This window comes from Dryobates pubescens, chromosome 19 (genome assembly GCF_014839835.1).
Source record: "Dryobates pubescens isolate bDryPub1 chromosome 19, bDryPub1.pri, whole genome shotgun sequence".
Classification (NCBI taxonomy): domain Eukaryota; kingdom Metazoa; phylum Chordata; class Aves; order Piciformes; family Picidae; genus Dryobates; species Dryobates pubescens.
This window is the reverse complement of record NC_071630.1, coordinates 4,579,620-4,594,308: the sequence shown is the minus strand read 5'-3', so window position 1 is coordinate 4,594,308 and position 14,689 is coordinate 4,579,620.

Here is a 14,689-nt window from a genome sequence, read left to right as displayed (position 1 = left end):
TTCAATACATGCTGTTTTCCAGTCCACTTCAAAAGCCAGCTCTGCTACCTTAAAAAGTTCTTGCACTTGTTTTTCTCTAGTCTGATTTATGTTCACTTATCTGCTTTTATTCTTAATTGCTAGAGGCTGTCCTCCCACTTGCAGTATTCAATTTCTGTGAAACTACCAATAAATTCAAATTATTCCCTGCTGAGAATAGGCTGGAAGCTAAAGGAGTGGGAGGGAGAAAGTAGAACAGACCAAGGGTATTTACTAGAACTGCCTGTGCAAGCCTGTGTGGAACAAGCTGTGGTGGTTGTGCAGCAGGGGGATGTTGGATAGGTACGAAGCAATCCAAGCACCTGGGAGCAGCTCATGCCTTAATGACTTCAAGGATTATGCCTTCTTTCCTAACCTTGCCTCTCTGGTCAACTTGTCACATAACTGATTGCATCTGAAATACAGAATCAGAGAGTCACAGAATTGCTTTGGTCTCTAAAATCATCTGGTCCAACTCTTGAGCTGAGACCACCATGGTTGTTAAATCATGTTCCACAGTGCCATGGCCACATGTGTCTTGAACACTTCCAGAGATGGTGACTCTACCACCTCCCTGGGCAGCCTGTTCCAATCCTTGACCACTCTTGCAGCAAATAAATTCTTCTTCATCTCCAACCTAACCCTCCCCTGGCAGAATTTCATGCCATCTCCTCTTGTTTTGCCACCCGACCCTAGGGAGAAGAGACCAGCCCCCAGCTCACTCCTGCCTCCTCTCAGGGAGTTGTAGAGAGAAAGTAATTTTGTCATTTGATGCAGTACTGGGGGCAGTTTCTTTGCCATGAACATTCTAGACTGACTGATTTTCTGACCGGTCAACAGAAGATGCAGTTGGCCTTGTTTTGGAAGGCTTGCTGCTAGCTTGGTGTAAGCATTATAAATATTGTGGTGTGTGAGGACATGGGAATTCATATCACCAAGGTGATCAGAGGGCTGGAACACCTCCCCTGTGGGGACATGCTGAGAGATTTAGGGCTGTTCAGTCTGGAGAAGAGAAGGCTCTGAGAAGACCTTAGAGCAGTACCTGATGGTGCTACAGGAAAACTGGGAAAGGACTTTTTACAAGAGCTTGTAGTGACAAGATGAGGGGCAGTGGCTTTGAGCTTGAAAAGGGCAGATTTAGACTGGAGATTAGGAAGAAATTCTTTCCAGTCAGGGTGGTGAAACCATGGAACAGGTTGCCCAGGGAGGCTGTGGATGTCCCCTCCCTGGAGGTGTTCAAGGCCAGGCTGGATGAGGCCTTGAGCAACGTGGGCTGGTGGGAGGTGTCCCTGCCCATGGCAGGGGGGTTGGAGCTAGATGATCTTTAAGGTCCCTTCCAATCCAAGCTAGCCCATTCTATGGTTCTATGACTCTCTTCCTCACTAACTTGCACTGTGTGCAAGTGAAGGTGCTCAGAAGTGCGCAGTGAGCAGAGCAGTCTCTCCGGAAGCGCAGGGTGAGCACGCAGCCAGCTGAGCGGGGACAGACCTGCCCTCCGCGCTCCGTGGGGATGCTTGCTGCACCGAAATAGCTCATTTGGCTGTGCTTGTAACTCTGGGCAGCTCTGAGGGCATGGTTGTGTCAGACTGCAGCCTCCAGCCTAGGGACACATCCTGGAAACTTTTTGTTTTTCAGCACATTGGAGACAGAAAAATATTTGTTCGCTCTTTGGGGAACTGCTCTGTATCAAAGTGCTCTTGTGGGAGGACTAGTGTGTGGAGGAACGTTTTTGCTCCAGCAACTGTACAAGTTTGGATATAATTGATAAAACTGTGAAAGAGGTTAAGGATGCTGCTAATTAATTAGAAGGATAAGTTGTGAGTGCTGCCATTGTGGCCATGGTGGACATCTGATCCAGCAGGCCATTTCTGTTTAGTGTAAGAAATCTTACAGAATCAATGGCAAACAAATTACCTACCTCATGGCTCAACCCCCCCCCCCCCCCCAAAAAAAAAATGTCAGAGGAGAAGCATTTCTTGGTAATAAACCCCTGGAATTGGGAAAACTTTAGCTTCATGTCCACAGATCCTCTCCAGGTACCCAGACATTGCTTTGCAAGCTGCCCTGAAGAGCAGATCTTCATCCAAACCTTCTAGCAGCTGAAGCTGTTTAATTGCAGTGGAGTAAGGACAGTGGTGTTGGAAACCTTTTTTGTTTGTTTGTTTGTTTTTCAGAGAAGGCTTTTAAACCCTGTATTCTGTATGGTTCTCATGCTCGGAACGTAAAATTGTCCTCAACAAGAAACATATGGTTGTCAATTCTGGCCTACTCTGTGCTATCCTGGCTTTGGGAAGCAGAGTCTGGATCATGGAGGATATTTAATTTAAAAAAAAATTGGGATAAGGGTCATGAATTGTATGCTAGAAATAGAAAATAAGATTAGAGGTTATGTTTCAGGCATGGAGCTGTCTCTGGGGGGGGAACAGAGCAAGGTTACTTCAAGGTTTGAAGGCTGGTAGGGGGATGGGAAGAAGGGAGGAAATCCAACAGTGGCTAAAAATGGTGCCTGGAGTGGTTTGTAATAATAAATAAAGTAGGAATTGCCAGGCATTGCCTCGATGCTTGGTGCTGTGTATTGTAGCCTCCTCCTTGCTGCTGCCAGATTAGTCATGGGCAGTGCTTGGTACCAGTGGGGTGGTCCTGGCTGTCAGCATGCCCTCTGCACAAACAGTCCTGCTGGTGAAAAGGTCACTTTTTCTAAATCTAGTACTTAGGAAACACATCTGAAGGGGGTCTGGCCAGCTCTGCAATAGATGCATCAGCTGGTATTGGCACGTTGCTTACATGGATTTGGCATCTTTGCAGCGTCTCGGGGCTCAGCTGTGTCGCAATTTCTGCAGCAGAGAGCCCTTTGTCAACACAACTTACTGGGAAGGAGCGTCAGCATGGCTTGGCTTCACTCACCTAAGCACCACTTAATGGGAGCCTACTCTTGCATGTTGACAATCACTTTTAATTCTAATTGACACTTCAGAAGTTACCATGTAACATTGTGTTTCTTTCCAGTCTTGGTTTGTGAACAAAATTCAGCTGTGTTCCTATTGAGAGATACCATGGCATGTGCTTACCGAGAGAGGAAGTCAGGATCTTCCACTGGTGCCTGTCACATCCTTGGCTGTTCATAGAATCAATAAGGTTGGAAAAGACCTCAGAGATCATCAAGTTCAACCTATCACCCAACATCTCATGACTAACTAAACCATGGCCTCAAGTGCCATGTCCAATCCTTTTTTGGGGACAGTGACTCCACCATTTCATCACAGTGGTAAAGCTTCCAGGTTGAGAATATTACCCAAGGACAGAAATAGGGCTGCTTTTTTAGCTAATGATTTGATTAGGTATATAACCTGCATGTATTTAATAACTTCTGTATCTAACACATAAGAAAAGTTTAAGCTTAAGTCTTCAGGTTTGCTTATAGATGTTTGATCTCTACTGAAGAGATCAATCAGGTCATGTTAATTTGGTTTGGGGATTAAACCATGACATCTGGTTCTCTTCCAAGATGTATTGTACTGGCATCAATATCCCATTGTATCCTCTGCTGGGCAAAGAAGCTCTTGCTCAACTCCGCGCAGAAATGTTGGCACACAACTTGGTGAGAGATCAGGGCTGTGGTTGAGGGCTTGGTTGTTTATACAAAGCTGTCAGAACTTTTGCTTTCAGGATTCTCAGGTGAGGTGTTCTGGCTGTGCCCTGTGTGCTGGGAAGTAGGAGTGATAATTATTCACCAGTTCTTCATTTTGTTGGGAAATACTTAGGGAATTCTTTGGGGCAGAATTGTTAAACTAAGAACAATGTGATTTTTTTTTTACAGGCAGAATCCCGTGCTGTCAGTCAGATCACATCAGGATTTGTCTGAACATCACTTTGACTGATTTGTGCCTTTCCATGCCATAGACTTAATGGAGCAGCTTGGGGCTGGAGCTGTGTGCTGCTGAGACGTGCCGGCACGATTCCATCAATGCAGTTGTTAGCAAGGGGCTCTTGTGTGCAGTTATTTATACTCCTTGGGAGCATCTACACTGCTTATGAGAAATGAGATCTCTTTTCCAAACCTGCACACTTAGTTGTGGTTACAAACATTGAAGTTCATTATTAAGCGTTAACTCTGGTTTTTAAAGAAGCAGGAAAACAAGAGTCTGTTAAAATATCAACAGCTTTTGCTTTTCTTCATAGAAGGAAAGTCTCTTTCATCAGGCTAGACTTCCTGGGAACTAAAAAATTGCTTTTTGAACCCAGAAGTTTCTTGCAGCTCAGTCAGTGTAAGGAGTGGATGAAGACCTAGGGTTGCTGTAGCATTCCTCAGCCTTCATTCTGTAGCTTTTTGATTTGAAGTTGACCTGTGGCCTCTTTTGGCATTTACACTGTGTGGATAAAAGGCAACAAATTGTTCTGTGGACTGAAACAGAAGGCAGGATTACTGAAGCAGCTAATAGAAGACTCTAGATAGTGGGAGTCTCAAGATGTAGCTGTTGGCATTGGGGTGATACTTGCAGGAACACAGGGGCTTGCTGGAGAAGGGCAAGAGGAGAATCCTTTTGGTCTCCAGTGCATGACTTGTACTTGAACCAATTGCTAGCGACATTTGCAGGAGACTGAGCAACTCAGGGAAGGATTTTGTAAGCTGTCTGCTGTGTAGAGCAGGCAGAAGAATTAGATGAGTGTTAAGCTTCAGGTGTTCTTGAAGGGGGAAAGGCCACATTTGGCACAACTTGTCTCAGTTTTTCCTTTTTGATTTATATTGGAGGTTTATAAAGTGGAAGGGTGCTCCATTTGATCTTGTAACTAATCATGTGTTGAACCCAGCTCTGCAGGATGAGTTAGTGCTATTTTAAAAACCTCATCTATATTTAATTAAGACTTATAAATTCTGGTCTTAATGAGGGGAGTGCTGTGCCCAAGACACACAAGCAGCTTTTTTGATTAGGAAGAAATGAGGAAAGGTTCTGAAGCATGCATGCTACCGTTTGGACTTCTTTAATCTTTATGATCTCAAATTACTTGTTACCACTGTTCCTTCACCAGCTACAGAAAGCCCTTCTCCATTAAAATATTTAACCACCTAGATTTGTTAGAAATAAAGCATTCTGACAGGTCCAAAAATCTCCTGTTACAAAGATCTAGTTAAAGAATTTTGTTTTATTAGAAATAAGGTCAAAGCTATTGAGCTGCTGCTGCTGAAATTGCTGTTTACAGCTGTATCCTGTGATGCTTTTGGAGTGTTTTATGTACACAGCAGTGTTTGGGTTTGTTATAGGAGGGAGCCTGCTATTCACACTGGATTGCTCTGGTTTATTCATATCCTGTGACAGTGAATGAGATAATGCTGTCTATATACAGATTGAATTGCCAGCCAACTTTGGGCCCAGATATGGTAAACATAATTATGTTCATTTGCTGTAAAAGTCTTTTCTCCTTAGTTTAACATTTCCATGATTACAGTTTTCTGATAATTCCATAATTTTCAACATGAGAGGGATATGAAAGGCCTAATCATCATGTCCCTCTCTTCAGCAGAGAATATAGTTTGTTTTCCTGGGCAGAACTCCAGCTGTTCAGTGATGAATCTCCTGCTGCTCAGATGCAGTAAGCCCATAGAGTGTTGGGAAAGTCTCTTCTGTGAGTGCAGGAGCTGTGGTGTGGAGACAGGAATCTGGAGTAGCTACAGGACACAAAAACTGGTGCCTGCAACTGTCATGAGGCAGTAAGTGTATGTGCTGATGTCAGTTTTCCTGCTTCCTATTTTTGGAAATGAAATATCATTTCAGAATGCTTAGTACTTTACAAGTAGCAGACCTGGTGTTTGCCTTCTCCCCCAGCTCATTCATTCAAAGATAAAGCTTCTCTGATGCAGTGAAGAGAACAGGGATGAGTTAAATACTGGATTTGGCTTTAATTGCAGTCACAAATAAATAGTTGGCTAATATGAAGAATTGAATAGTTGGCATGTAAAAATGCATGGTAATAGTAACCACTTCATTCTCCTTGGAGGTGTTTTCAAGACCAGGATGTTCAAGGCCTCATCCAACCTGGTCTAGTGGAAAGTGTCCCCTAGGCATGGCAGGGAGGTTGGAACTAGATGGTTTTCAAGGTCCCTTCCAAGCCAAACCATTCTGTGATTCTGTGAGTTCATTCTATGAGTGTATTTAATGCAACTTCACACGTTTGCAGGGCTTCCTTCTTTTGATGTAGTTTGGTATCAAGAGAGTGTTGCAGAAGTGTTCTGTGGCAAGTGTTGAGCAGCAATTTGGGAAAGGAAAGATTGTTGCTGTTGAGTTAGACCAAATGTTTTGAAAGCTTTCATCATCCTTGTTGCAAACAGGCAACAAAAAAGATGAAAAATCACATAAAGGCTTTACAGGATTTTCTGTGCATCATCTGTGGCACGTTTCTAGTACTCAGAGCTTCCTTCTTTATAGAAGAGCTTTAAATATGTGGATGATTTGTAATTTTCACTGCCTTAAAATACTACTTTTGTCTAGCACCACTAAAATAAAATGCATACTGTAGACACTCTGAGTTGGGTTTTCACAGAATCACAGAATGTTAGGGGATAGAGGGACCTCAAAAGATCATCCAGTCCAACCTTCCTGCCAGAACAGGATCACCTAGGGCAGGTCACACAGGAAGACATCCAGGAGGGTTTGGAATGTTTCCAGAGAAGGAGACTCCACTCTGGGCAGCCTGCTCCAGGGCTCCATCCCCCTCACAGTGACAAAGTTTTCCCTTCTGTTCCTCTGGAACTTTCTCTGCTGCAGCTTGGCACCCCTTGCCCTTTGTTCTACCATTGGATATCGCTGAGCAGAGCCTGGCTCCATCCTCCTAACCTCTCTTTTCAAAGCATCTTTACACAGCATCACAAACTTAGTTAAAGCAGCCTAGAAATTTGGTTCAGGGGTATTTATTTCACTGTAAAAATCTACATGTGTGTATGTGGTAGTAAGTGTTATGAAATGTAGTATCTGTGCTTACAAGAGCACCTTGTCTAAAGGTTACCAACTGATTTATTGATGAGGAAGTGCTTCTGTTTCCAGAGTTGTAAGCAGAGTGTCATTGATACACTGCTTTCAGTGAGCTGGAGTGAGAAGGTGAAAGTGGCCGCTCTGGTTCAGATTCAACACTGATCCAACTCAACTTTCTTTATCCCATGGAGGTAGACACCTAAAGAAAGGCAAGAAAAGGCTGGATTTGTGGCCTACGCTCATTTAAAACTGTCCTCAGTGATTTGCTCCGAGTAGGAGTTGCTGAGCTCGTGGCTGGGCTGTGTAGTAAGGCAGATGAGCCCATCTAGAAGAAAGGGCAACAGGGAGGCCAGAGCTGCCTGCTCAGTTTGAAGTGTGGGCAAACCATGGGGTTGTGCAGTGGCATAATTGCATTTCTGACTTTCCCAACCTTGCCACTTGCTTCCAAATTCCTTTGTTAATATTTGCTCTTCACACTCTACCACTCAGCTTCAGGCTGATGTTTTAGCAAAAGCAGTCAGTTGTAACACCAAGGTCCTCTTCCTTAGAGGTAATCATCTGGCCAGAGTCTATCGCTTTGTGTGTTGGGCTGGGATTGTTTTTCCATGTGTGAGCTGATGAATTAATTGATAATGAACCTGATATCTTATTTTAGTCCTTCAGTCCTGTAAAGCCAGGCCATTCTTTGTGTGTACAGGCACACACACACAGACCAGTATGCCATACTGAAAAGCTCTGGTATTTGACTTGGCTCTTACTCTGACTCCTCTTTCCAAGTCTTGTTGAAGGTATGATTTGTTTGGGGCAAGGAAAAGTTCCTCAGAAGAACCTGACTTTCACTGGGAGAGTAGAATGTCTGTCAGAAAGTTATTTCTGTAAGCGTGTTGCCCAAGGGTGGGAATCATTCCTGTTGTTCTAGGTGCAGAGGCTTTTTAGGCAGCATTTGGATCCATGGACAAATAATTTTAAGCTAGTGGCAATAGAGCTTTACATAAACCCCTCTGCTTGGTTTCTTGATCTCTACACTGACTCAGCAGTAACTAAGCTCTTTGAGGCGATTTCTAAGCCTCTAACAAATTTTAGTAGAAATTTTTAGCCTGCCTTTTAAAATGTGTATTGAAAATCCTCTTTTCCCAGGGAATGATACTGAAGAATACATCTGGCATTTGCCTGGGCTGGAAAGCTGTGATTCATGATTTAACTCTCACTGGAGTGTGTGTGAGATGCCCATTACCTTTGCTGGAACTAATCATATGCTTGAGTCCATTGCTGAAGTGAGCACAGAGGTTTGAGATGTGAGATGTTAGGATTGCAGGGTGTGGGGTTTTGGTGGTGGTTCTGTGCTGTGTTGTGCTCCCTCCCATATGAAAGGTGGTCTTCTGCAGAAAGGAAATAGGCATTTCTGTAGTTAGCATTACAGAACTGAGAAACAAGTCTGCTTTCTTGACACTTGCTTTCTCTCCTAAGTTTTCACAAGGGTTCTTTGTGCTTACTATATTTAGAAGTGAAACTGATCAGGAGTGGCAGGGTGTAGAATAGTCTACCATAGGTGGCTTCTGCTGTAGCATAGAAAGGCTTTAGGTGCATATACCATGTGCTAGGTGGGTTTTCAGGGAAGGCTTGGGAATGGGTTAGTTGGGGGGAAATACTTCAAATGGCCATGATTGAACCCTAATGCACAAGGCTGACCAAATAATATTGCTGTTCCACATATGCTTTGATTGGCTATTTCCCTAGTTCAGCCTTTGCTTCCTGCCTTCCCTTCAGCAGGAGGTGCACTCTGTGGCTGGAAGAGGCCATTGATAGGAATAGATATTAACTTATGCTCAAGAATTCTTAGGTACTGTCAGCTCTCCATCCCTTCCTTGAAGAACTGCAGGCCTTGGTTTCACTCCCCTGAAGTGTTTTATCCCATGGCTGTCTGCAAGTGGCTGCTGTCTGCCCAAGCATGCCTGCAGGTATCAGCCAGAGTCAGGCAATTCTGCAGCCCGTCTCTTCTGTGGCTTTTCCTCAGAAAGTTGATGCTATTCATGCTCACTCTTACTGTGGTCCCTTGGGCCTTTTCTTCATCTTAGCACATTTTACAGCTCTGATGAGAGAGCAAGAGAGAGTGTGCTTGTGGCTGATGTGAAGTGCACCCTTCTGGGAGATGAGCGGTGGAGTCCTGACTCTCCTCTGCTGGGCACATTGCATGTGAGCTCCTCATGCTGTGTGCAAATGCTTTGTCAGGCTGCAGCATCAAAAGAATGGACATTATTTGCCTTTCCTTTTTTGCACCCACAGTTCTCTTTCAAAAGAGAACTGGTCCTGCTTTGAAAATAGATAACATAAGTACCTATTGCCAAGGGAGGATTGAAACAGTGATCCTGATCTGACACAGGCATCTATTTTTGACATTCAGGGAGGAACTCAAGTCTGAAAGGAGGTCTGGTTTAACACATTCCTTTCACCAGCTTTTCCTTCTGCTGTCATACCTCAGCTATAAGCTGAGACTTGACTTGGTGCTATTTGGTGTGTTAGATGTTTTTACTTCCAACAAAATGTAAGTCTTCTGAAGCACTGGAGAGTCTGCCTTAGAGCTCTTTGTATACTGAGCTGGATTTTTCTGAATCTGATGCCTCAGATAGACAGGGGAGCTAGGTATCTGTGGGGAGCATTTTTGTATGGTTCAGGACTAGGGATTTCTTTCTGGAGGGTTAAGGATTGGAAGACAAGTGGTGTAGTGCAGAGCAGCCATGACCATCAGTCCTTGCCTAGCTTTAGAAATTTGGTGTTCTTCAGCCCTTTCCAGTTCCCTCTGTTTCCTAGAGGTTTTCACAATAGAGGCTTTGGGGATTTAGGGGTTTTTTTTTGGGCACAGTGTGGGGGTGTTTTTGAGCTTGTCATTTAGGGTCGCCTAGCATAGTTGTGCCTCTAGAAGATTTGTCAGTGCAAGTGCAAAAGACACAAATCAGTGTGTGTTAGTTAATGGCTTTGGTTTAAGAAGGGTCATTTGGGAGGGAAAAGAACTCTAGACAAAGACATAATTAATTCAGAGTCCATCTATTAGGTAAATATCTCATCAGTAAAATCGGTCTTTTGAGTTAATAAACCCAGGTTGTTGGAAACTTCCACTTAGGTTTATCAAACCTGCTTGCTTCTGTTTGTAACTGCTTTGTGGGAAAGGAGGTCAGTTTGTGCATCACTACCTTGGGTTGTTCAGGTTTGTATGCATTGCAATGGGATGCTCAAGTCACTGGTTCCAGTTAAACTCCTGCTATCTGCACAGCCCCTGCAGAGCATGGCCAATGAGCTGTGGCGCCCAGGTAGTGGAGGGCTTTTAACCCTGTGGCTATTGACACTTGTCTAGCCCTGGAGCGGGCCAGGGTGCCTGGGGTTAGGAAAGGGAGACCCTGGAAGGAGGAAGTTTCCAGCAGGAGCTCCATGGCTTCACTACAGATTGGCTTGCCTACTTGTTTTGTTTTGTTTTGATTTCTTCCTCCAACTGTTCTGGGCAAGCAGCCAAAAAGGAATCCCAATAAGCAATTCATGAGCTAACAAGAGCTAAAATGATATTGGTATAATAGGTTATTTCTGTCTCTCTCTTCCCTTTTCTCCCCATGTCCACCTCTACTGGGAGGTTTTTACAGCTTGGGTGACTGAGTAACACCCCAAAAAACCCCACACAGGAGGTTCCCACATTTTCTAGGGGCTGCAGCCAACCCTGCTGGCTTCTCAGTGCTGAACAAAGGCTGGCTTTCCTTTCTGGCTTTGTAGCCAAAGTATGGGCACCTGACCAGAAGCAGTGGGAATTTGGTGAGGTGTGCTGCCTGCCAGCAGGCTGAGCCAGCAGGACCTGTGTCCTCTCCTGCTGGCACTGGTGGGCAGCTGGACTTTGTTGCGTGCCTGCATCCTGACAGCTGTGCTGGAGGTCTCTTTGCAGTAGGTTTTGTTTGCTCAGGTTTTTCCCTGGATAGCAATCTGGCTCTTCTGGGCTGTGTTCTTTTGGGGGAACATCCATCAGATAGAGTTGCTTTTGTGTTAGATTGTTTCACAGGAATGGTGCTTGTTGAGTTCATCCTGAGGTTAGGAATCTATCTGAGGAAATTCAAACCCCTGTAGAACGTCTGGAAGTGTTGCTTTCAAAAAATGTGGCTCAAGTGTTTTGGGTCCCCTTCCTGATGTGTGTTATCCTATACAGGCTCTGAAAGGACAGCAGAGTTCAGACAGAACACCTTTGTAAGCAGCTTTTAAAATTGAGACCAGAACCCTTTTTCAAGCCTGAAAAGTCATTTTTGTAAATCCAAGTTGTCAGCAGTGCACACTGCCATAGATGGTAGATGAAGGGAACGTGACAGTCTGGGTAATTGTGTAACGCAGCCAACTGGTGATGGACTTGTGCTTTTTACTCACTACTTCCTCTACTCAGTTTCCTTTGTTTCACAGGAAGAAGTTGCCTCCTCTTCTAGCAGGGTGATCCCAAAAGGGCTGGATGGGGGATTTATCCCCCTTGGTGGTGGTCCAAAACAGAAACAGAGAGGTGCCAGATTCCATTTGTCTGAAAGCCTTCTGTGTTAGTTTGTGTCTCTTGCTATCAGTGGAGAAAATAGTTGGGATCTTCTGGGAGATATCTAAGCAAAAAATGTTCAGTGTTGCATATGGAAAAAAGAGTGACCTCAATTTGCACATGCACTCATTTTCATGCAAGTTCTGTTTCCTCTATGCAAATGTGGCCATTTTTAGAGCAAGTCATGCAGATGTCTGAATCTCTGTGGAAGTTCAAACAGCTCAAACTAGTACTAGTTCCTTACCTATAACATTAACTCCTTCAAGTGAGAGCATAAACTGTATGGTGAGCTTTGTCAGCAGCATTTTACAGCGTTCAACAGGACAGCGTTCAGCATGGAGCTTGGCTTTGTGCTGTGTGTTAGCTCTGTGTTGTTTAATACCTCATGAACAACAGTTTGGGTTTTGACTAGATAAAGGAAGGGAGAAAACATCTTCATTTGTGGCATTTGATACTTTTCTGCAGTTGATTTCTGTGACTATTCCTGTTTCTGCAGAGGGAAGCACAAGCTGAAGGTTTATATTTTGGGCTGATTCTGGCCAGTATTACTTGAGTGATACTTCCAGTATACTTCTGTCTTCTTATATACTTAGATATTGTATATATACACACACACACCTCTCTCTCTTGCTATAGTGATACTTCCAGTATTCATTCTGTCATCACTAGAGTGAAACACTGTTGGGTTTTTTTCCTGATATGGCAGGAGTTAGATGAGCATAAAATTCACAGAGTATGGAGCCCACGCAGTGAGAGCAGCAGGGGAGTCGTGGTGTTGGGGAAGGGAGGGGAGAGCGTGGGAACGTTCCCTGCTCCACTTCAGGAGGAGATGCGACTGGAAGAATGTTTGCTTTGCACGTAGCGTGGTGGAGGTCTCATTATAGGAAGTGTAAGACACACAGCAGTCCCCACACGCCTAGGGTCGGGAACTGCAGCTTTCCTCTCTCAAGGAATGTCTCTTTCGATGCTGGAGATGCCATCTCTCTTCTTTAAGCTTTTCTGTTGACTTTACTACAAGGGAGTGTTGAAACTGAGGAACTGAGTAAGTACCTGCAAGTTCCACTATGAAATTGTCTGGAGGGAAAACAGGGCTTCTCGTGTTTGTTTATAGCTGTAGAAAAGCACTCATTTGTTCCCTGTTCATTGTATTTATGTTCTTCTAGGATGCAGGAGTTTTATGTATTGACTAAAAGCAGGCTGTTTCAGATGATGAGTTCACTCAGTTTGATGCCCACAGGCTCAGTGTGTCATCAGAACCACCGAAGTGCAGGGCACCTCTGATGTGCTTGGCTAATTCAACTCTGTATAGCTTGGAACCCCCTGCTTCTTGGCTTTTTCTACTCTTGGTGCTGATTAACATGTAGATATTTCATGATGGTTTCTGAAGTTCCTCTGCAATGTGAAATTCCTGTTTACTTGGGGAAAACAGTCACCAATTTGCTTACACAATGCACATAAATTAGCAGCCTCTTTTGTTCCATCTGCATTTACATGCAATCAAGAAAACCAGTGTGATTGTGCTTTCCACTGGAAGGCACTGGGGCTTGTAAAGCAAGGAGACAAACGTTTTCAGCTGTGCATGTGATGTTAAAACCACCTAGAAAATTCTGATTGGAATGGGTATATTGCATTTGGATGTTCAGTCTGAATATTGAGAGAAGCATAAAGGAGTTAGGAAAGGAAGCCAGCAGCTTAGAGTACTTTGTTAAGGGCTGCTGAAATGTGTGTGTAGGGGATTGCTGCTGCGGTTTAGCTGTTTGTTATGGTTTAGAAATGGGAATACAAAAGATTTGCTTCATATCTGAACCCCCTCTGCAGCCTCTGGCTCCCTGACAAATGTGTATGCCTGTAAGTTGGTGGAAGTGAGACTATTCAGCTCTAGACCTTGTTTTGTCCTGCTGAGTCTTGCCTGCTGCTTTGTGTGTGGGTTTTGTATCATAGGTATGTGTTAAAACACATGGTGGGAACAAACTGAGAGCTCCTTCCTTCAGAGAGGTGCAAATAAGGCATTTTTGAAGATAAGAATTTTTATTCCCCAGTCATCTTGGCAATATTAATACAGTTTTCATATGTCAAATTTCCTAGCTAAAGGATCATTGTATTGTAAAATTAAAGGGCTCCTTCCTGTTACATCTGTATTATCCTTTCAAGTGCTCAGGGAAAAATCCTGTTACCAATTACTGTTTGATATTGGCCTTGGACATCACTGCTGCTGCACTAAGGAAGAGAATGTCCTTATTTGATGAAATTAAGTTAGGGGTATGTGTAGGAGAAGGAGAGTGGCCTGAAGTGTGAGTAAGGGCTAGGGCTAAATAAACTGCTTGAACAAACTGTATTTCTCTACATGATGCTTTCCTTCTGATGGTGTCCTCACATCGTTCATCAGTGTCTTTTGCAGTCTCAGCAAGTAGAGTGTTTCTCTCTCCAAGTGAGGAATGCTGCAGAGCACCAGGACACTAGTGTGGGGTTTCCCACCCTAAACTAGCTGGTGGGATCAGAGGTAATTGGGTCGATGCAGTTCTGGCTCCAGCACAGAAGAGAGGAGTGTGACTGGGGTGGGATTAATTAACAAGCCATAAAGTCATAGTGCATACAAAAGATCTCTTGTCACACACAGGTGTGTATAAACCTATGTGTGTGTGTTTCTATAAAATGTGGAGTTGAAGAGGGGTGAATGAACCCCTAGGAAAACTGACCACTGTATATATGGATATGTAACTCCAGCCTGTAAACATGAGTGTGAGATGCCAAGCCCTGTCCACTGAAGAGCTGTGTTTGGCTAAGGGTGAGGGCTCAAAAAGCTTCATGTCCTTTTCCAGAAGCTCCAGTTCCTCCAGCCTGGCCTGGGACATCTCCTGCTGCAAACTGACCCTCCCTCACTGCTCAGGCTCTGTTCATTTTCCTTCAGATGCCTTCAAGAAAGTGCTGTAGGCTCTCCAGATGCACCAGAGTGTGCTAGTGGGACAGGATGCTGTAGTTGCTCCCTAATTTCATGTCTGGGTATTTAGCCCAATGTGTTTGACAACTCTGCCTCATAATAGGTTAGATGTTGTCCATCATCCTGATATGGGAGCTGTGTGTGGCGTCTTTCAGCTAATCTCAGTCAGGATACAGACAGATTTGTCTGCTATGGGGCTGGGGAAAATTAAGGACCTGTATC